Source organism: Hyaena hyaena, unplaced genomic scaffold (genome assembly GCF_003009895.1).
Source record: "Hyaena hyaena isolate Hyena2069 unplaced genomic scaffold, ASM300989v1 scaffold_1149, whole genome shotgun sequence".
In the NCBI taxonomy this organism is placed as follows: Eukaryota; Metazoa; Chordata; class Mammalia; order Carnivora; family Hyaenidae; genus Hyaena; species Hyaena hyaena.
In genome coordinates this window covers 206297-230241 of record NW_024081786.1, presented here as the reverse complement: position 1 = coordinate 230241, position 23945 = coordinate 206297, and positions in this window count along the sequence as shown.

Sequence of the window (23945 nt, the reverse complement as noted above, 5' to 3'; positions counted from 1 at the left end):
GGAGAGAGGCAAACCATGAGAGACTCTTGAATGCTGAGAAACAAACTGAGGACTGATGGATGTGGGGGAGTAGGGGGGAGATGAGCATGGAGGAGGGCACTTGTGGGGATGAGCACTGGGTGTTATATGGAAACCAACTTGACAATAAACTATTTGTAAGAAAAAAAACCAAACAAACTAAGAGCCAGAAAAACATTGTCTCTTTGCACTACAAATAGTTTTGATGTAGTCATATACTTGCCAATTATCTGATACCAATTGTCCTTACTCACTTCTTTATGTTTAATTTTTTTTTACTTTTTATGTTTTAAAGTCATATCTAACAAGTTAGATTGCTTTTCGAAAAGTCGATTTCAACATACAATATTTTACTTTTGGATTTTATTTTCAATGCTTTTTTATTGTTTAGAAAGTAAACCCTACTTTATTCAAGTTTTAGAGAGATGTATTTATTTAACTGATCTAGGAATCATCCTTTCAACAAATGGCATAAAACAATGCATTTCATTTGTCTCTGGGTGACACTGGTGCGGGGTGGATGTTTGTGTATGTACCACGTATGTGTGTGTGATCCATGTACAGTGACAATATGTGTAAATTTTCCATGTTGGTGCTGTGACAGATGAAGTAATCTCCCACCAATAATTTCAAGTATATCTCAGGCTGGTGTACTTAGTGTTATTTTTGAAAGTATGTTGACTACATTAACTCTTTGGAGTCTATATAATCTACTAAAGATAAGTGAGTAGATTTTGTTGAAAACTCATTTTAAAATCTGAATATTTGGCAAATAATTTGTATTGCATTTCTATTAGTATTAAAGTTGATAGCAAGTAGCTCAATTAAATTTATTTAATGAGAAAAACTGACAATGAATACATTTTGTGACAGATATCAACTTTCAAATAATCTAGCAAGGCCTGGCATCATATAATATTCAATCTAGCCAAATTGACAGGGAAGTATTCTTGAAAGAAATAAAATCAGGACCTTTGTGTTAACCTGAAATTGCCTCAGGGCCTACTATCTCCATCAGCCAACTCCTCTTGGCTGAAGGTGTAGGGAATTTAAAAATTGGTCACTAAATGGGTGGACATGTTGAAATTACATGTATGGTGAAGGAGCAAAGGGGTTTATGAGAAATAAATGTTTGATAATGGTAAAAATACTCTTCATAGAAAACAATTTACAGTGTATATCCCATTAGAAATAGAGGGGAAAAGCCTGTGATACTACTCACAATAAAAAATTCTCTCAAATATCTTTAGTCCTTGTTACTGGAGTGAAATGGAGTGCGTGACTTTGGGATGTTGAGGTTATTTTTGTTAGAGATGTGACATGTTGAAGGACTGCTGATCGGTGGGATCAGGGAGAGCACCCATAATGCAGCAAACTGGGGAAACTTTAACTATCATAGCAGATCTAAGGGGTAGAAAATGCTTACAAAATCAAATACATAGATGCAGTAGGTATACCAGCTGAGATATACCTGAATTTACTGGTGGGAGATCACTTCATCTGTCTCAGCACCAACATGGAAAATTTATACATATCATCACTGTATGGTCCTCCCCCCCCCACCGCCATTTGATATATACACAAACACCCATCTTGCACCCAAAGACCTAGATGCATTGTTTTAAGCCTTTTGTGGGATGGAGGCTGCCTAGATTAAATAAATTTCTCCCAAATTTGAGTAAAAATGGGTTTACTTTCTAAACAATATGAAAGCATTGAAAATAAAATCTGAAATAAAAATATTGTATTTTAAAATTGATTTTTCCAAAAATGAACTAACTTGTTAGATATGATTTTAAAACATAAAACATTATAAAATTAAACTTTTTATTTAATAAAAGTAAACTGGATGATTTTTTTGGTATTCTTTTGAGAAGAATGATAAAAATATTTTGTTAAGACATTTTAAATGAATTATACATCAATATCACTTATAATTATTTTTAGACTCAAGATGACAGTGATCTGTCCTTTTGTGTACAATATACAATGCCTGCTTGTTACTGAGAAATAGACAAATATGGGTTAAAATTCTAGCACATTGATTTCTGTTTGAACTTTTATTTTTCAGGCCTATCTTAAATTTAACCATAAAATCCCATACCATATTTGTGATACATGAGGTCATTATAACATTGATTTAAGAGGAAATTAATTACATTCTATTGTATCATTTAGTAAAGACATATTGGTTAAGACAAGCACTGAGTCCAAGGGTTCTGTGTATCAGAACTGAAGCATTCTATCCTTTTTTTTTTTTTTATCATTTATAAGGCTAACTTAATTCTACTTTCCGAGGATGGATCAGGTCAACTGTTTCTATAATAGTGTGATTGACCTGCTTGATTAACTTGAAATTCAACCAATTTTATCATAGTGGAAATCTGGTGCTTCAAGGAGAGCCACAAAATCATAAAAGTCTCGCTGGATCTGGATATTTGCTTGATTATGCTCTTCATCAGAATTCAGGCTTGAGGAATGCTTTTGCAGGTATTCCTTTCCAATTCTTAAACATTCTCATGAAAGGTGGCCTCTCAATTGCCAGCTGGTGAGAACTGTGAGCAGGTCTTTCTAGTTTTTCACATTCAGGACTGAAGCACATAACTTTCATGCTTTTTGGAAGAAAACCAAGAACAAGAGTTGGAGCTAGAAATTAAATGTTTAATCTTATCTGTTCAAGTTGGGACAAATTACCTATAAGGGTATAGATTTTTTTCTCAGAATTCCCAGTAGCTAAAGAGAGAAAACAAATAAATAAAATAAACGTGTGGTGTTGTCATTCATCTCAATTAAATACAAATGATTTTATCTGTTTTATATTATACTACTATATTATTTTCCATAACCTCATTTATATTATTGTGCTACAGAAGTTTAAAATTTTTAGCGACTACTTAAAATCATTTTAAGTTTGTATGCTTTTGTTGTGCATACATATTTACTAAATTCCTTGTTGTAGGCCGGCATTTCTTAAATTTCAACATGTGTTAGAATAATTTGGAGGGCTTGGAACAGCAGGCATTGATTACTCAGTCACTTCCCTAGAGGTTTTGATTTAGTAGAGCTGCGGTGGTGCCCAACAATTTGCATTTTTAACAAGTTCCAGGTGATGCTATGCTGCTAGTCACAGGAATCATTGGTCTAGGCATTGCAGGTGTAGCAGTGATCAAGAAAGAGTCCTCATTCTCATGGATATTATGTTACTTTGGGAGATACAGACAACAAATAAATAAATGAAGAAGATACAGATGGTCATTGCTATGATCTGAATATGTGTATCATTCTCAAAGCCATATGTTTAAGTCCTAATGCCTAATGTGATGGTATTAGTAGGGGGATTCTTTGGGAGGTGATAAGGGCATCAGGGCGGAGCATAAGATTAATAGCCATATAAAAGAGATTAGGATGCTTCTTTGCTTCTTCCACCAGGTGAGGATAAGAGAAGGCTGACTCAGAAGAGGGTCTTACCTGACTCTGCAGGCGCCCTGATCTCACTCTTAAAGTCTCCAGGACTGTGAGTAATGAATTTCTGTTGTTTATTAATTGCTCGGTTTGAGATATTTTGTTATAAGAGCCCAAACAAGAGTAAGATGTGGTGAATATCATGAAAGGAACCATGGTCATTGGTAGAGATTATATTAACCAGCATGGCCAGAGAAAGTCTCTCTGACTAGGTGGCGGTTATCTTAAAAGCCTGAAAGATCAAAGACCGGGTATATTAAGAACTATACAAAAGAAGTTTGACATGATTTTGAAGAGGGCTCTCATCATGGCTCTACTAATCAGTAGTTGTGTGACATGAATATTAGTGTCTTTTTCCATATATGCAAAAGGGTCAAAAATATCCATTACCTAGAATTTTCGTTGGGATAAAATTAGAAAATAAAATCAGACCTCCTCTAGTATCTGGCATCATCCCTAATATATCTCTTTTCCCTACCCCTACAATATGTAACATGGCTTGTACACACACCTATTATTAAAATTTAGTATATGTATAATTTGGTGATGATTTTAAGTTTGTTCAAATTCTCAATCCTCTGTTCCTCTGGTAACTTGAGGCAGAAATACAGCCTGCATCCATTTTGGCTAGCCTACATTATCTCTTATCTACTTTTAGCACAGTAGTATCTTCCAATTTACTTAGTTTTTGAACTAAACTCACAGAAAAACCTTTATGTAGAGGCTGTGTATAAGTAGACTATATTTCTAATACAAAAAATATACCAATTAATAGGTGTTGATGTAAATGTTTTTTTGTCCATAATAAAATATTATACAAAATAGTTATACACAAAAAGACTTCATGCTAAGGAACTCAGAACCCCTATTCAACTTCCGTTCTTCGATTTACACTCAGATTATGGGTGGCATTTTAGAATACAAGCCCTTCTGTTAGTAAGGCCAAACATTTATTACTGACTTTTGAGTAGAAGCAAATCATAGGCCTTAGGAGAGATGCAAGCCTATGTAAGATATGATAACTTTGTTCAAGAAGCTTATAGCCTAGTTGGGCTGAACTAATGTAATTACAGTGATTAAAAAAAATATGAGACATGATTTAAAAGACAGATAAATACTGGGGTAAAAAGGAGGGAGTTATCGATAGTTGGCAATGGGGCAAAAGGCCAAAAATAGCTTTTGAAAGAAATAATAAGATACAGCTGCAGAGATAAGTAGGGTTAGGCACAGAGGGTAATCATTCCCATTGAGTAATACCACATATGAAGATTAAAAAGCTGAAACAGAGTATGACAATGCATGATAAATATATGAAATCTAACAGTGGGGATGAGATTGCAATAGCAGCTTGTAGTTGTCTATAGTAGTGAATGTTTGGTTGTAGGGTTCACTTGAAGGAACACACAATAGATAGACATTGAGTTATGTCAGCGAGTAACACTTTTCAATATTGATTATAATACATGGGAAATATGGAGAAGGAGCGTTAGATTCTCTCCAATTGTAAATTAGTTACTGGTGAGTTTAAATGTGACCTTTAATAGTGTTGTTGTTTTGCAACTAATTAATCATTAGTAGAGTAGGCACCTGCGTTAGTCAGGTGAGCTCATGAGTGTTGTGGAAAATTGTATTTCAGCATAAACCTTTCTGTTACACATATTTTTTGATGACTCAACAACCTAAAGACCTATGATGGTATACTTTGATTAAATGCTAGCACCACATCTTGCTAATTTTTTCAGTGTCAGGTTCATTAAACAATAATACTGTGGACTGATACCTTCAGAATGCAATCATTTTCTGTCTTCCTGAGTTCTAAAAACAATCAGGTTGTCATTTAAGTATATGGAGAATTTGTTGAGTTGGAGTTGATTAAGGCAAATACTTATCCAAAATAGTTTATGACTTCTGAAATGATAATCCAATTTACATGAGAAATCTATGTGTATCTGGGAGCACAAGACATTTTTAAAGATAAATTCATTGAGTTTGACATATCTAAGGAGTTACATATGTGACTTAAAACACATCAAGACAAGGAGGAAGTGACTACAGAGGTCACTGGATGCATGTAGTAAGGTCATACACTAAAGCATTTTTACAATTCAGAATTGAGGGTTATCAAACTAGGTTCATCTCCTTGAAATAATGAAATGTATTCTCTGGAATAAAATTATGTATTCTATAAAAATCATATAAACTATATTTTATGTGTGTATATAGACAAAACCTGTCTGGGTAAGATTAAGTGGTATCCACTTATATGTATTACAATATTGATGAAGACTTTATGAAATGTGGTATCTGAATACTTATACTCTCTCCTCATGCTGAGTCTGTAACATTGCTGGTTTCATAGTGCTTCATATGCTTTCATATACTCTTACCCTTGTTTCAAATTGATTTTTGCAATCTATTCATTATTTCATTTATTTAGAATGTATTGATCAAGATGAATACTTTAAACGACGGGGAAGATCATCTGGTAACACCTAATCATTGATATTATTTCCTTTTTATTTCTAAGCCTAATTTTTTCCTTGTGTTTTAAAATTTTACTTGAAAATGTCATACACGGGTACCTGGGTGGCTTAGTAGATTAGGCATCTAACTCTAGATTTTGGCTGAGGTCATGATTTCACGGTTTGTGGGTTTGAGCCCTGTGTCGGCTCTTTGGTGCCAGTGCGAAGTCTGCTTGTGATCTTTCTCTTTGCCTCTTACCTGCTCACTGTCTCTCTCAAAATAAAGAACTTTTAAAAATGTCATACAAATAGGGGCACCTGGGTGGCTTAGTCGGTTAAGCGTCCGACTTTCGCTTAGGTCTGATCTCGTGGTTCGTGGGTTCGAGCTCTGCGTCAGGCTCTGTGCTGACTGCCAGCTCGGAGCCTGGAGCCTGTTTCAGTCTGTGACCCCCTCTCTCTCTGACCCTCCCCTGCTCACGCTGTCTCTCTCTCTCTGTCTCTCTCCTAGAAATATATTTTTTTTAAATGTCATACAAATATACATGTGCTTAGAAAAATGGATCAGTAAAATCATACTATACATGCTGTGTTTGGGTATATTCATTTTTCCCTTTATTTTCCCTTTATTCTCTTTAGTTTCCACCTTATTAGCAATCCATTTTCCTTAGTAACTCCAAATACACCTGTATAAACCATGTTAATCTAATATGTATACTTCCCTAATAACTCCAAGCTTATATAGTGCTACCTAATGTATACTGTATATAATATACAATAAAATATCATAAGACCTACCAATTACATATAATACCTATATACACAAGTATATGTATATACACACCCAAATAGGTTTTTTGTCCATTAATTTACCAAACTCGAATTCTCTTTTTTACATCTTCCATTTTTTTCAACTCCACAAAACCTCATGAAAACTCTACCAAGTGAATTTGAACAATAAACTTATTTTTCTTCATGGCTGTAGAATATCCTGTGGTGTAAACCTACCAAAACGTATTTACGTGTTCCCTTATTAATGGTATTTACTTTTATTCTAGGTTTATTCTCTGAAACTAGCAATGCACATAATTACGTTTGTTCATCTTTACAGAAGGATTTTACTTCTGTGGGACGGAGTTAAAGAGGTTGTTTCTGGATTATATTGCCTTTGTGTTTCATAGGTTTTTTTTGTTTTTGTGCTAATCTATGAATTGCTTATAACATCTGTCCATTTTCTATTGGACAGCAGTCCTTTATTTTAAAGCTATCTTTGCAAATTGGTTATAAATTCTTCTTCTGAAACTTGGATAAAAAGTCTAATGTGTCTTAATTTAGCTTGAGGAATCTATGTCATATAATCTTTCATACTTAGGATGCCAAAGTTATTTTCCTTTATAACTTGAGGTTTAAAGTTAAATGAGCCCATGACCTCTTTCCCTAGGACACATAGAGATGGAGATGTAGTATTTCTTTCTTTCTTTCTTTTTTTTTTTTTTTTTACATTTCCTTCTAAAATCTACATGGATTTTAGTTTTCAAACAGTAAACAGGGGGAGAAGTATAATATGTAGAGCAAGACCTGCAATTCTAAACTAGGTTATTTTAATAGGCCTCTCTGAATATTGAGCAAAACCTTAAGGGGGGAGGTGAAGGAGTGGGCCATGTTCATAGGAGGAAGAGAACCCTTGAGAGGAAAATGTTGAATGGCCATGAGGTCAGAAAGTACCTGAGGTGTCCCCCCTGTGTAGCTTAAACATGAGTAGATAAAATCGAGGTAATAATGAAGAAAAAGAAAACCAGATCACCTAAGATCTTCTACGACCTTGGCTTTTACTCTCAGCAAAAATATGGTTATGAGAAGAATGATCTAACTAATGCTACAATGAAAATAGACTGTAGAGGCACCTAGGTGGTTCAGACATTTAAGTGTCCACCTCCATTTTGGTTCAGGTAACGATATCACTGTCATGTTAATGAACTCCGTGCATGGAGGGGAGGTCCATGCTGGGAATGGAGCATGCTTAAGATTCTCCCTCTCCATCCCCCTTGAAAAACAAAACAATAGAATCTAAAAGGAAGAGTCAGAAAGAATTCTTGTATCTGGTCTGAGTACCTAGGAGAGAGGGGATTGTGGTTTGGACAAGCATGATAGTAGTTGACATGGTAAAACATAATGGGAATCTAAATGTAAACCAATAGAATATGATACATAATATGTGAAAGGAAAAAAGACCATGATGATGTCAAGTTTTTATCCTAAACAACTGTTAGGAAGAAGTTGCCTTTAACTGAAATGTACAAATCTGAGGAATGAGTCAGGTTTTGTTTTGTTTGTTTTGTTTTGGAGGATAACTAGCAGAAGTTCAATTGTAGATATGAATTTTTTAAAGGTATCTGAGTGTAGATCTTTTTATTTTATTTTATTTTATTTTTTTTTTTACAAATAGTTTATTGTCAAATTAGTTTCCACATAACACTCAGTGCTCATCCCCAAAGTGCCCTCCTCCATGCCCACCCCCTCTCCCCCCCACATCCATCAGTCCTCAGTTTTTGTCAGCATTCAAGAGTCTTTCATGGTTTGCCTCTCTCCCTTTCCCCCACCATTTCCGCCCTTCTTCTCCCCCTTGTTCCTCCGTCAAGTTCCTCCTAATCCTCCTATACGTGCAAACATATGATATTTGTCCTTCTCTGCCTGACTTATTTCGCTCAGCATAACACCCTCAAGGTCTATCCATGTTGCTTCACATTGCCAGATTTCATTTTTTCTCATTGCCTTGTAGTATTCCATTGTATAGATAAACCACATCTTCTTGATCCATTCATCTGTTGCTGGACACTTAGGCTCTTTCCATGTTTTAGCTATTGTGGAGAGTGCTGCTATGAACACTGGGGTACATGTGCTCCTATGCCTCTGAGTGTAGATCTTGAACAGTCAGTTGGATTAAAGTTTTGGATGTCAGAGAGGTACCTGGGTGGCTCAGTCAGTTAAGTGTCTGACTCTGGCTCAGGTCATGATCTCATGTGAGTTCATGCTTGTGAGTTCAAGCCCCATGTTAGGCTCTGTGCTGACAGCTCAGAGCCTGGAGCTGCTTAGGATTCTGTGTCTTCTCTCCCTCTGACCCTTCCCTGCTATTGCTCTGCCTCTCTCTAAAGTAAACATTAAAAAATAATTTAAAAAGTTTTGGATGTCAGGAAAGGGTCATGCTAGAGATATAATAAAAGATCAGTGTGGTGTTAGCATTTAAAGTTATTTACAAGATGAACATATCTACTAGCATTGCCATAGCTCGCTCTCTCAGATGTGGTTTGGATATTTATATAGAGATGGCCATAAATCAATCTCTTGATTTGATAATGAAACCTCCACTTAACTGAATATATACTTAAAATTCCATTCAATTTACAGACAGAGAACTTTATTTAGGAGGCTGAAGTCATGTATTTAAATGGAGCAAAATAAAAATCACACTAAGGGATATTAAATCCAATTGTCTTAAAAGTTTGTATACTTAGATTGGTCCTATTATAAAAATGCCGAAAGATGAGTCAGCACTCTTTCTGGCTTTTATCTATTATTAGTGTTATAAATAGTCCTATGAAAATGTTTCTGGAATTGGGGGGGGGGTAGAATAAATAATGCTCACAGAAAAAAGTCGTTAATGTTTGGAAAATTTATAATCTCTATTTACCATTTTTTAATTTTATTACTAGAAATAAGCCCTAAATGATTCTTTATATTCTCATGATGAATGCTAAAAACTACTTGAAGTATGTGTTCAATATTAATAACTGCCCTTACATTATTTCCTTCAAGTTACTTTTTTAATAACCTGTTATAATAACAGAGTTTTAAATTATCCATTAAAATAGGCTTCTAGTTCTTAAAAGTAGCAGTGTAAAGTAAAGCAGAGGAATTCAAAGGAAAGAAAGTCTTTTTTTTTTTTTTAAAGAGGTATTGGTTTTATCTTGATATTTAAGTGTAAAGGGGGAGAGCTTTATTCTTAAATCATTTGAATAATAAAACCTTTTAATAGTAAATTAAAACATTTATCTTACTTGTAAGTCTGTACTTATAGCATTATAGTTTCCACAGGAAAGTAAAACTCTACAATGAAAACATCTTTGGGGTCCCTGGGTGGCTCACTCATCCAAATTCGGCTCAGGTCATGCTCTCACGGTTGGTGGGTTCGAGCTCCGAGTAGGGCTCTGTGCTGACAGTTAGCTCAGAGCCTGGAGCCTGCTTCAGATTCTGTGTCTCCTTCTCTCTCTGACCCTCCCCTGCTCATGCTGTCTCTATCTCTCAAAAATAAATAAAACATTTAAAAAAATACAATGAAAATATCTTAATATATCCTGATTATAATACATTCATTTAAAATTTTTTAAATGAAACCTAAAAATTTTAGGCACAGGTTAGATAACATCCTGGAATGGCAACATAAATATTTTGGTATAATACTGTCATGCATCTACTTAGCAATAAAAATACATGCATGTATAATGTACACATATAGGACCATGTCATGTTTTTATGTAATTATGCCATGTTTAACAGTCTACTAAATGCCCTTTCCATATGTGTCTCCCCTATTCCATGTTTAGATATACCACATATATTTCTTCATTGTTTTTAAAAAATGTTAAAAAAAAAAAAATAAGGGTGCCTAGGTGGCTCAGTTGACTAAGCATCCAACTCTTGATTTTGGTTCAAGTGATGATCTCATGATTTGTGGGATTGAGTCATGCTTGAGTTTCTCTCTTTTGCTCTCTGCCCCTCCCTCATTCACGTGTGCACATGTGCTCTCTCTCAAAGAAATTTAAAAATGTTTTTAAAAAATTGGATAAAGAAGGTGTAATTTAAGCACATTTTATGCATCTTTTATCACTATAACACTGTTAGACATAGTACATCTGTAAACTCCATGAATTCTTTTACATAAATATATAGTAGTTCGTTGACTGGATAGATCACAGTACAGTTAGCTAATCATCCATTGTTTCCTGTTCTTGTCCTCTAAGTTTAGTGCTGTAATATACTCTATTGTTGTATATTGTTGTCATAACACTCTTCCTATATATGTATGTAGGAAGTGACACTTTATTCTTGTGCTGCATGCAGCTGCTTATGGTTAGAATGGCTGTGTATTATGGTTTAAGAGTTTTAAATTTTAATAGATACTTTCTGATAGTCCTAAAGAGACTTTGTGGAACATTTCTATCAGTGATGTATAAAATTCATCTTCATTTTAAACTGTTTGCACAGCTATTTAAAATTTTTGCCAGTCTGATAGACATAAATTGATAATGTACTCATAATTTGTATGTCCCTGACTATTGATTGATCTTATTATTACATTTTGACTGTTTGAATTTGCTCTTCTACTTATAGTGTTTTTTCATCTAGTGAAGGCTTTTTCTGCACTGAACTACTATGGAAATTACTGCTTTTTTTCTTCTCTATATTAAAAATATTTCTCCAATTCAGAAATTATATATTAACATTGCTATTACTCACAGCTAAACATTTTAAAAGAACATTTACATACATTCCTTTTGAAACTTACAATTTTGTCCTCTTAAAGTAAGGTATTTATCCTTACATAATTTAGTCTTTTAAACTTCCATGCCAGATTGTTACTCAACTTTTGACATCTAATTTGTTAATTGGATTGTAATATATTTTTCTATGTGATGTAAGATTGAAATATTAAGTTGTTTTTTTCCTGTAGTTATTAAGTAACATTATCCTCAAGAACATCCTTTTCCTTGGGTTTCATTTACTATAATTTTGCCATTATCAAGACACTAAAGTGGGTTCATAAGTTAGGTTGACAAGCTGACTTTCACTGTTGCATTTACTATAATGTGTAAAGCTGTTTGGGGGCTAAGCTCTTGAACTTAACATTCATTTGACCTAATTCTGAGAAACTATTGTAATTCAAATGAAATTTTGACTTACACTGTACACTAACATGATGTTCTTAAATTTAGATTTTTTCCATACAAAAACCTATACCTTTCCATTTATTCAGATGTTCTGTTGTCTGTTAATGTCATTCTTCATATAGGTCCCTTGTATTTGTTAAATTGATACCAAATTATTTTAACTTATTTGCAATTTAAAATAGAATATTTCCCATTGCCATTTTTTGTGTATTTTGCCAGAATGCTTTTTTTTTTTAAACTTTTGATCTTTTTTTAAGCATTTATCTTGGAGCCAGATACTTGTTAAAAATTAATAATGTTAAAGATATCAGTGTTTTCTAATTTAAGATTTCATGTTTTTCATTAAGTTTACTGAAATAGTTTTTTTATTTGCATTTTGCATATTGCATGTAATTTTTCTTAGTATGAGTCTTGAGTTTTGTCAAGTGGCCTTTAATCATCTATTAATCCTAAATATAGAAAAATTGTTTTTAAAAACTAAAAACTAACTGCTAGACAGCACTGCCTTTGAAAATTTGATGACTATCAAACAACCAAACGGTGGCAAATAATTCCTTATAAAATGACCCAAATGAAAAGTAGTGTGTATTGCTGTGGAAGACACACGCTGATTATGATGATGAGGGAGTCTGAGAAGGAAACAACTAACCAAAACCATCGCAAAGTCAGTATTTCAGCTATACTGGTGACCGTGACCAATACATACTTCAAAGTGTAAATCAGATGTTGCAGTCATGAATAAATGTAAGGTCTTTAGATCCAGCTACTTCTGGTTACAAAATGGGGAAAGAAAAGAGGAGATTTGTGTCCAATTTTTAAGACTTGTGTACTTGGTTTAAAATGCAAAGCTATACACATTGTTACAGAAAATTACATTTGTGGTGTGTATGTACGTTAGAGTGTTTGATGATATCAAAAGCTCTGTCTGAAAAACTCATTCAAAATGAAACAAAGAGCTCAGAGAATGAGATTCACCCCCAAGTGATGTTCAGAGTAAAGGTTGTTTTTCTCATATTAGAAAGGAGTTTACTCCATGCTGTTTTTGAGAAGGTGTCTTTTCAAATGCTCAGTGATACAGTCCTGAGCAGCAACAGCAGGAGGTAGAATTGGTTTTCTATCTTCAGTTTGGCAGACATGGCTATTGAAACTACATGAAACTACAGGGTCAAGGATCATATGATCCAAAGAACTAAGTGGGGTCTTTGTTTTCTATTTTTTCCCCCAAGGCTGAATGTGAATTTTTTCAGTTTGGAGTTGTATCCAAAAGTTTGGAAAAGAGAAACTCTATCATGGAAAGATAAATAATATATTTATGACATAAACTAGAAATGATAGTTGTAATTTTGTACTATTAAAAATGAAAAACCATTTATGAAGTATGTGGAAAGTGTACTTATTGGAATATAAAAAGTTAAATTTTTGAATTATCTGACACGTATAATTGGTGTATTTAAGATTAAAAGAACTGTACTTGATTCAAATGTACATTTTCAATGAAGTGAAATTTTCTGAAAACAATTCTTTATCCTATTTTTATTAAGACATTCTCTATTTCAAAAGTGATTCCAATATGACACTATAACATTTCAGTATCCCATCTTTTAAAGTCCATTCATCTAATATTGGTAGAACACCTAATTATGCCAGGCATAATTCAGATACTGGGCTGTGTCAAGGGAACAAACAATAATCCTTGCCGTTAAGAAGTTTACATTCTAATTGAGACATAAAGTAAATAAAATAAGTAAATTACACATTTCATAATGCATAAAAAGTACTAAAAAGATAAGGGAAATAGATTGGGAGAGTAGATGAAATGTCTCATAGGAGGACTAAAATATTGATATTTAAGTAAAGACTTGAAAGAAGGGAAGAAATTGGCTTCTGGATATCAGTGAGGAAAGTAGTACAGGCAGAGCTAGAATGGGTACAAAGATCCCAATGTGGGAGTATGTTTGACTGGTCCCAGGAAATATAAGAAAACCATTAGGGCTGCAACAGTGAACCATTGAAGGAGTGGTAAGAAATGCTATCAGAGGTAGTTGGAGAAAAGATCAGGGTCTTGCAGTGGCCTTTTTTTTTTTTTTTTTTTTTTTTTTTTTTTTTTTTTTTTTTTTTGTTTTTTTTTTTTTTTGACTGAATTAGGGCATTGTGGTAGGTTGTATGCAGAGGAGTATCTCAATCTCATTAGGTTTTTTAAGGATCCCTATGGTGGTGATACTGAGGATAAACTATGGTGGAGGACCAGGGTTGTGAGATGTGTTTGGATGGATACATTTTGAAAAGAGAGTCTCCACGATCTTCTGGTGGAAAGAATGCAAGATGTGTGATAGAGACAATCAAAGTTGACGCAAATTTTGGCCTATGTAAGTGAAAGAATTGGCTTGTAAGCTGAGACAAGAAAAACTAGGTGACTCAAGTCTGGTAGAGAAAATGAAAAATTGAATTTTGTTCAAGTTTTTGACATTTATGATCTTCAACTGGAAATGTTTAGATCCGTAATATGTTCATTTATAGTTATTGCATGTATATGCAATATTTAATACATTAGACGGATATGTAATGTACTTCCTCAAGGCACAACTATTTAGGTACAGCTATATACTTGGAAATTATAAACAAAATAAAGTGGAGGAAAAAACCTAACATTAAGCATGGTGATAATGGTTCAATATAAATTTCATAAATTAGTTCAATTTTTATGTAACCTTGGTCATAGTACCCAATTCCTTGATCCATGATTACCTCATTTGTAAAGCTACAGTGATATGTTTTCTTTGGTTTAATTCCAAGAAATGAGCATGTTAAAAATATCAAGACAGATAGTTGGCAAATCATTCTATATAAAAACATTAAGGATAGAATGACTTTTAAGCATTCAACTTATTGCAGTTATAAACACTCAACAATTGATAAAATCTTATCTAACCTTTGTTTCAGGGAACTTCTTACAACATAGTCTTACTATCTGTTAATGAACCCTTTTACTGTGGAGAGTGCAGATGACACCTACAAATGTGAATCAGATTCAAGAAAAAGTTTTCTTGTAGAGTTCTTGTCCTCTTACGCGTCCTGGGTTAGAACCATATTCTGAGATACATTATCAGTAACCTGGATCACGCCAATCTGTACTGTGATTTTGTACTGTACTCTGAATTTTCTTTTTTTTTTTTATATATGTTTTTATTTATTTCTGAGAGAGAGAGACAGTGCAAGCAGGCGAAGGTCAGAGAGAGAGGGAGATACAGAATCTGAAGCAGGCTCCAGGCTCTGAGCTGTCAGCACAGAGCCTGACGCGGGGCTCAAACTCACAAACTGTGTGTGAGATCATGATCTGAATTTTCTGAAATTGATCATTATTTTGTCTAATTTGTGGACGGTCCTTAGCTTATGATCTGAGCTCAGTAAATGTTTGTTGACTGAAAGAATCATCATTCTTCCACCCTCTGTGCTCATATTTGAAATATAACAAATTGAAAATTGAAAATGAACTTCAAAACATAAATATTTTGCAGTAGGAGTGAATGTCCATAAAGGAGTTTACATATACATTCTATAAATATCACCATTGCTTTATTTTAAAAATGCAAAAATTCAGGGCACCTGGGTGACTCAATCAAGTAAGTGTCCAACTTTGTCTCAGGTCCTGATCTTGGGGTTCATGGGTTTGAGCCCCACGTTGGGCTCTGTGCTGACTGCTCACAGCCTGGAACCTGCTTTGGATTCTGTGTCACCCTCTCTCTCTGCCCCCTCCCACTCACACTGTGTTTCTCTCTTTGTCTCTCAAAAATGAATAAACATAAAAAATAGTAATATGCTGATGACCCAAACCTTAAAAAAATAAAAATACAAAAATTCTTCCAAAATCATGATATAAAGTATCAATATGGCATATAAATCTTTAACGTATTCAGACAGATTATTCTGTAAGTAAAATGGCATATCTAAAAAATGTGAAACTGTCAAAATAAGGGACTCTGGTAAAGCGGTTAGATAGAACTTAAACTGCAGATGTCACAAGCTCTGCTTTTTGCCTGTAGTCTATTTGGAATCTGTTTTATAATCTGTTTTGGACAATAAATGATTTCACTGGACTAACTGTAACATATGTAGTTTAACGTAAAATGAAGGTTCAGGAAAATGTGACCCGACTTTTGTAATTCTACAAATGATTAGGTCCTACATAGTTCCTGTAGACTGGATATGATCTTTTGTGGTGGAAAAAGTGAAACGGAAACATGACCATTTGGAGATTTCCTCTGTGCCAGAGGAACCCCAAGCAGAACCCAACAAGGAAGCATGGGATAACATTGCCAAGGGGCAGCAAAAACTTGCTTAGTAACGAAAGAGCAAGAGATACTGTTGTAGTAGTCATGCAGGAAAAGTTTACATGAATTCATTTTTATAGTCTCCGTCAATTAAAACAAAACAAAAGTCAAATCAGTGAAAACTTTGGGAGGCCCCAAATGTACCTTGTATTTACAAAGCTTTATGATGGTCTTATTTATCCTCCTGATAAAACTTAGGGTAGATACAGAATCATTGAAATGTTTCTCAGTTTTCTGCAGTGATCACTACTTTGACAAGTATTTGAAGTGGTACACATTAGTAATGCTTCAAGAAGAAGAATACAAATTTGAAATAAAATTCTGTAAGTCCTCCTTCAATGATCACAGGATCACAGGATCCTGATCACAGGATCACTAAAAACCCTAGCAATTCACACAATTGCTCCGATGTGTAATTACGAGGCATTGAAAATAAAATATGGAATGGAGAAGATCTTGCTTCAAAAGGCTTACCATTATCATAAAACAGACTCCTAAGTACAGAAAACAAACGGGGTTGTTTGGGAACGGGATGCGATGGTGGGAATCTATAGCCATGGGAATGGGGGAGGGTGGATAAGTTAGATCGGTAGTAAGGAGGGCATTTGTTGAGATGAACACAGTGTGTTGTATGTAAGTGACGAATCACTAAATTCTACTCCTGAAGCTAATATTCTATATATTAACAAACTGGAATTTAACTTAAAACCTGAAACCAAAACAATAAAAGAAAGCTTACCATTTTGCTTGTTGTTGGGAGTTGGGTGCATAGAAAAGCAAATAAGAATTAACATTTGTTGTACTAATTGCCTGTGATGGGAGAAGCAGAGTGTGCCTTCCGAACACTTAGGTAGTACAGGTTAATGGGATGAAATTAGTAATGCAGAGTATTTGTTTCCTATTGTGGCTATTAAAGAAATTTTCACAAAGTTACTGGCTTAAAACAATACAAACTTTTTCACAGTTCTGGAGTTAACTGTTCTAGAATGGACTGGCTGGGTTGCATTCCTTCTGGAGGCTTTAGGAGAGAATCTTTATCTTGCTTCTTCTATCTTCTAGTGGATGCCTGTTAATCCTTGACTTGTGGCTTCTACTTCTGTTTTCAAAGCCAGTGCTGTAACCTCTTCCAATCCCACCTGCCATATTTATAGCTTTCTCTATGATTCACCTGCCTCTTATTTGGACTTTTGTGATTACATTGGGCCAACCCGAACAGTCCATGATGATCTCCTCCTCTCAAAATTTTTAACTGAATCAGCAAAATCATTTTTGTCCTATAAAGTAACACATTTGTGGGTTCTAGTGATTAAAGGCACAGGCATCCTTGGATATCATTCTCCTTACCCAGGAAAGATTTTATTTTTTCTTTAAATATCCAATGAGACCAATTTCTTTTTTTTTTTGTTTTGTTTTATTTATTTCTAGGGGAGAGAGAGAGAGAGAGAGACAGGGTGAGTAGGGGAGAGTCAGAGAGAGAGGGAGTCACAGATTGAAACAGGCTCCAGGCTCTGAGCTGGCAGTCAGCACAGAGCCCGACGCAGGCCGAACCCATGAACTGCGAGATCATGACCTAAGTGAAAGTCGGACGCTTAACCGACTAAGTCACCCAGGCACCCCAAATTTCTATTAGGCAAGAAAATTATTCAGTAGATGATTCTGTGACATTTGATTTAGAGAGAAATCCTCCACTTTGGTATGCACCTCACAAATGGATCAGATAGAAAATTTTCATGTGGAATTATTTATCTCCAGGGGATTCCATTGATACAGACTGTGATGGAATGACTCCACTAGAGTTTTGTAGTGTCACATAACTCACCTGATCACAGCAGTACTTCGTTAGGGTTTCAGTGGAAATGACAGAATTCTTAGGGAGAAATTTGGCAATATGTATCAAAATTCAATTATGCATGTCCTCCTGGTACCTTCCCTTTGTATCTTTTTAAAACCTACAGTGTGCTTAATTTTAAAAGAGAAATTTTATGTAAAATTTTTTTCTATAAGCTAGTCATCCTAATGTCTAATGGAAAATTTTAGAAAGAGTATAAAATTTCTAATATCTGTAGCTTAAGTAAAATATTAAATCAATTTGTAATATTAAATCTCAAAATGAGTTTTTACTGATAATAGAACATAGATAATATAATCAGGATAGAAGTTTCAAATATTGGACAGTTTAATCATAGCTGATTTCTCATATTTATTTCCTTTGTCTACCAGTACCCCCACCAAAATGCAATGAAAATATTTTAATCTATACAGAAGGATATACAATTAGTAGGAGAGCACTAAAATTTTAATAAATGGAAGATAGGAAGTAGAAATCTGGTGACTAACTCAGAAGAGTAGAAGGAAATACAATTCAGTCATTTGGATTTGAAAAATATTCTTAGTTCCCTACATGGTTTCATTCTGGATTCAAATTCTCCAAATGGGTCTCTGTTTCCAAAGTTTAGGACTTAAAACTTAGGAATCACTGAACAGGAGAGGGAGGTCTAATAGCTGACTTCCTATGAGTTCTGCAATAGGAGATGTTGCCTCTGCCCCTCCTACCACCAATCTTGAGCAGTCAAAAGTAAAAGAGCTGTAGTCTATTGGCAAGGCAATTCTCTATGTTTCTCCACTTAGCTATTATCACTTGCTCACCCTCAAATTTACCTCTGCTTAACAGAGTCCAAGTCTTCCTTTTAATCTAAAGAAATTTATTTGATACATATTTTTTTTCTAAACTTGAGTTCACTAAGTTGATTTATCACATGGCTCTTTGTAACACTTCTATGAGATTCTATATTCTTTGAAAATCTCATTTTGTTTAGTTCTGGTTTCCATACTCGTAGAAGTGAGTATATGCTTTTTGTTCTTAAATATACCATGGTTGTTCAGGTTAAATTCAATCCAAAACTTATCTATATATCTGCAGTTTAAGAGTGTAGCTAAGTGAATTCATTGGAAATATATTTCCTCATTATTTCATTTGAGTTAGCAAACAATATTTTATGTTTGATGCTTCACGGTACATATTTATACAACAAAAGCATTATTAAATGAATAAGATCCTCTATTCTGAAGAAGTGCAATTTCATGAGACAAATACTGAAATCCAATGTTGAACAAATAATACTTTAACAGAAATAAGTACAAATGTGTGCACAAAATGAATAATTCACCTTGAAATACGTTCACAAACAATAGGTCATTGAATTGATTCTAGAAAACTTGAGTAAATGCAATCAGATCATGAAAGCTTAACATGAGTACCAGAAGAATTAGGATGTGCAAAATCAGATATAGATGAAAGAACCATCTCTGGAAATACAATAACTAAATAAACCTTGATTAGTGTTTTGGGGACTTTAGTGTAATAGTGGTCATAAAAATATTTTGGAAAAATGCTGGGCTCAGTTTCACCTTCTTCCTGCCAGTCATTTAGCCTCTCTACTGTTCATTGACTACAGACTGGTTTCTTTTCTTTCGTTCATTATTTTTCTTTTTTTCTGGTTTCTATCTCTTCATGCAACTCTGATAGCCACATCCAAGCCTACCTGGGTGAGTGCACTAATACCAGAATGACTGAGTTTATGAGCATCTGACATATCTCTTCACGGAAGTTCACTCTTCTAATTCAGAAAACAGATGGTTATTTGAGTTAAATAAAATGAAGAGACTATATCTAAAATTTACTCAGTTAAAATTTCAGAGAAAGAAAAACATGTATTCTTTAGCAAGTCGTTTCAGAATAAAAGGTGATCTTCCTGTTCTGAAAATGTCATTAAAGTGTCTTTACTCACATAATTGAAAAATGACTTGTTTCCAAGTGTTTTCCCTATACTCCAACATGATAGTTAGCACAACATAATTATTTTATTAATATAATGAATCAGTGAATTTTATTTACCATTGTCTATTGAATTCTGTTGCCTTTCTTCCTCCATTGTAAATTCCTTCCTTTTACCTGAATCTTTTCCCTCAGCAAACTTGGTGTAATAATCCCCATATTAAAACACATGCACAGTTTCCTAAATAGTAGTAAAAAATAGCCAAATGAAAGTATTTTGTATGTTGCCCAAATTTGGTAGATCACAACAGTCAGTTTCCCTTGGTGTCAGTTTTTCATGACCTATAGAAGGCCAGTCTTACATCTTTGTTACAACTGTGTAAGTCACTTGTGTCAGTGGTGGTATATAACTTTGGTATATGTGAATATGTGTGTTCCATAGAAAAGATCGTGGATACATACATTTTGGACTATATTTCTCTGCAGAAGATAACTTTTTATAGAATGATGTTACTGTGACAAATGGGTAAAATAATCGAGAAAAACTCCAGCTCATGAATTGCCTAGGTTACCTGAAAAGATTACTTCGGATAAACTGTAAGCTTCTGTATATTTAACTTAATTGATGATCAAAAGCCAGTACAACAACAATATTCTCAATTCTAAATATTTAAAAGTAAAGTGTGTATTTATTAGAATTATTACCAGAGATTTAAATAATACCTTTTAAGGTACTACTCCATATTCTTGATTATAAAGTATAAGAAAGTGCTTCGCACAGGAAGGCAGGTACTTATTTTAGTCTCGAAGTCAAAGTTTAAAACATGACCACATGGATGTAAAAAAAATCTTCTCACAATTTCTAAACAGTGGACCACAGTATAATCTTAATTTAAAAATTTATGAATGTGATTCTTGTCCTTTATAAAATAAATATCAGATAATATAACCCTTTTCATTCTCCCTAGATTAGCCTGCTAAGTCTGCCATAACAGAATACCCCAGTGAGTTAAATGATAGAAATAAGTTTTCACCCTCTTTAAAGGATGGAAGTCCAAGGTTAAGATGTCTTCAGGTTTGGTTTCTCTAGAGGCTTCATTCCTTGCTTTGTAGAAGATCACAGTCTTGCTGTCACCTCACATGAACTGTGCTCTGTTCACTTCTAGTGCCTCTCTGGGTCCCTAGTCCTAGTGGATTAGGACCTACTTTTATGACCTCATTTCACTTTAATTACCTCTTTAGAAGACCTCATCTCCGGATATAGTCACATGAGGTTCAGTGATTCAACATAGTACTTTGTGGGGATACAATTCAATCATAACATTACCCATTTAGGGTAATTTATTTTCACCCTGTACCTGTTTTCATAGCTTTTGGTCTGGTTTCTTTGCAAGATGTGATCAATTTCAATGCAATCATAGATTCATTGTTGAAGGCCTTGTATATCTTGAGGAAAGAGCAACTTCTGTGAGTTCAGGTTGAAGACTGGTACAATATTACTTTCTAATGCTGAAAAGATTGTTTCAGATAATAAGAAATTAGGCTACCATCTCCATGATTATGTCATTAGTCAATACATACATTTCTATTTTAGGGGTAGTGTTTAAGAAAATAAGCATTTCTGACTTTGGACTGAATATTCAAACAAGATAAATCATGTAGGTTTGTATACAATTACAGCATATCTAGTACTCTAAAGGAAAAATATTTAGAACACATAGATAATATCCTTGATTCTTTTTTTCTTAATGTTTTTAAGTGACCGATACTTTAATGCTTTCGAAAAACAAAATACATTTCTCTCAGGGACAAATTTTACAAAAAATTTACATGAAGAAAATCCATTAAAGTTCTTGGAATATCTTTCAAATAAATGAATTTGGTTTCTTGCTAAAAAAAATCTAATCTTTTATTTACAAATATTTACCAAGTGCCTACTGTTCTGCCAGATACAGTTCTAACTTCTATAGTCATATCAGTAACTAGCAGAGCAGGATCATGGACCTTGGTGAGTTTACGATCTAGCAGGAAAAGACAGATAATTAACAATAAACACAATGAATAAGTAAACACATGGCAAGTTAACACAATACTAAGGTACATCAGTGTGGTGGAATAAAAAATGTAGCATTGGGAAAAGTTGAAATTATAAATATGGAGGTCAGAATTGGTATTATTGAGGGAGGTATATTAGACTAAAATTTGAAGTAGATGTTAAATTAGACATGCAATATTCTGGTATAGGGAATAACCAATGCAAATGTCTGAAATATTTGAGAAAAAGAAGTAGGTTGGACAGAATTGAGTGAAGGGATGGAAAAGTAGAAGACAAAATTAGACAGAAAACTTAGCTATGTACCAGCTAGAATCTGGTAAACTATGTATTTTTAGAAATTTTATTGATCAATTCCATTGAGCAAACAGGAGATTTGCTTTGAATTTTTCAATTTTTGCATTTTGTTAAGGTACATAGACTATATAGCAAGCAGAATTTAGAAATAAGATCTAGATGCATTAAGAATAAGCATCTTAATAAACATTAAGACTGTCAAAATATTGGACTTTGGGGTTTTTTGTATGTTTGCCATTTTGCATGTTTCTCAAGTCATTCTTATACTTAGAATCCAAAATAGTAAGTCACTGATAATATAGAAGACATGTGGTGTATTCAGCTAACGTTGAGAACAATATCATTAACCTTTGGACTACAGCCTCCATAGGAAGCCATATTTTGCCTCACACCACATAATTTAGAAACTAGCAACACTAAGCTCCATGTTTTCTGTCCCCATATGGCTGAGCATTTTTGTTTTCCCTTTTGGTTTTGATTGGACCTCAGGTGCAGAGGATTGGCTTAATTAGTCTATTCATGGCACATTATCCTCATGGTTCTGTGTGAAGCTCCACTTAGTTTTTTTCTTTTCTATTTTAACACTATTTATTTCTGTATTAGGTGTTATGTCCTCAACATTATGCATTTTCCATTTAATACGAAGTTAAGAGCAATTATAAAATGATAACTCAGTTTTATACCTATTTAAATTGAGTAATTAAAGGATCTGATTTCCAAAGATTCATTTTTGTCTCAGATATGTGGGGAATTAAAATCAGTTCAATAGTTTAATGAAAGGGAGCTGAAAAGTAAAGCAAATGTATTATTCCCTCTGTCAAAATAAGCAGAATGATGAGGCCAATTCAATCTAGTACTATGCCAGGCAGGTATTGAAACTGTAATTGTACATGGAAGTAAAGACACTGGGATTTGAGTAATTTGCCAGTGGATTTCATTATTGTATGGATATAAAATTATTCAGTTACTATCCATTCTCTATGTCGGTGGTATGTTATTTGCTTTGAATTTTCCAGGTGACTGATTAAATAATTGTATCATTAAACTTTATTTAGATCTTCCTTTCTTAACACCAAAACCAAAATGAGACAAAAATGGATAGAATTTTGCTTATTTATGCATGGTTTATAAAGTACAAAATTCAGATTATGTACTGTTAAAAGTCATTCTTTTAGAAAGGAGATTTCAAAACAGACAGTGAAGCAATTACTTGCTTAAACAAGTATTGGTAATTATCCCAGGCCTATTCTTTGAACAACAAGAAGAAATGCATCAATCATCATGCCATCCAGTTGCATAACATTTAGTGAACTGAATTAAAACAAGCATTTATTTATTTGGCAAAGAGGATTTCACATAAAGAGGTTGAGTTAGACTGTTTCACACACATAGTTCTACACACTAACACACACACACACACACAGAGTTTTTCTAAAATGCAACCAGCTTTATAGTAAGGTTTAATCTTTATATGAAAGGTGAGAACAGTATGAACAGAAACAATGGATGATTTGTAAATCATTTAGTTGTGTTTTTAAAGCAGGAAAATAATCAGGTATCTGCTAGCTCAACCTTCTCCCTGCACAATTGTGAGAATGGGTTAAATGG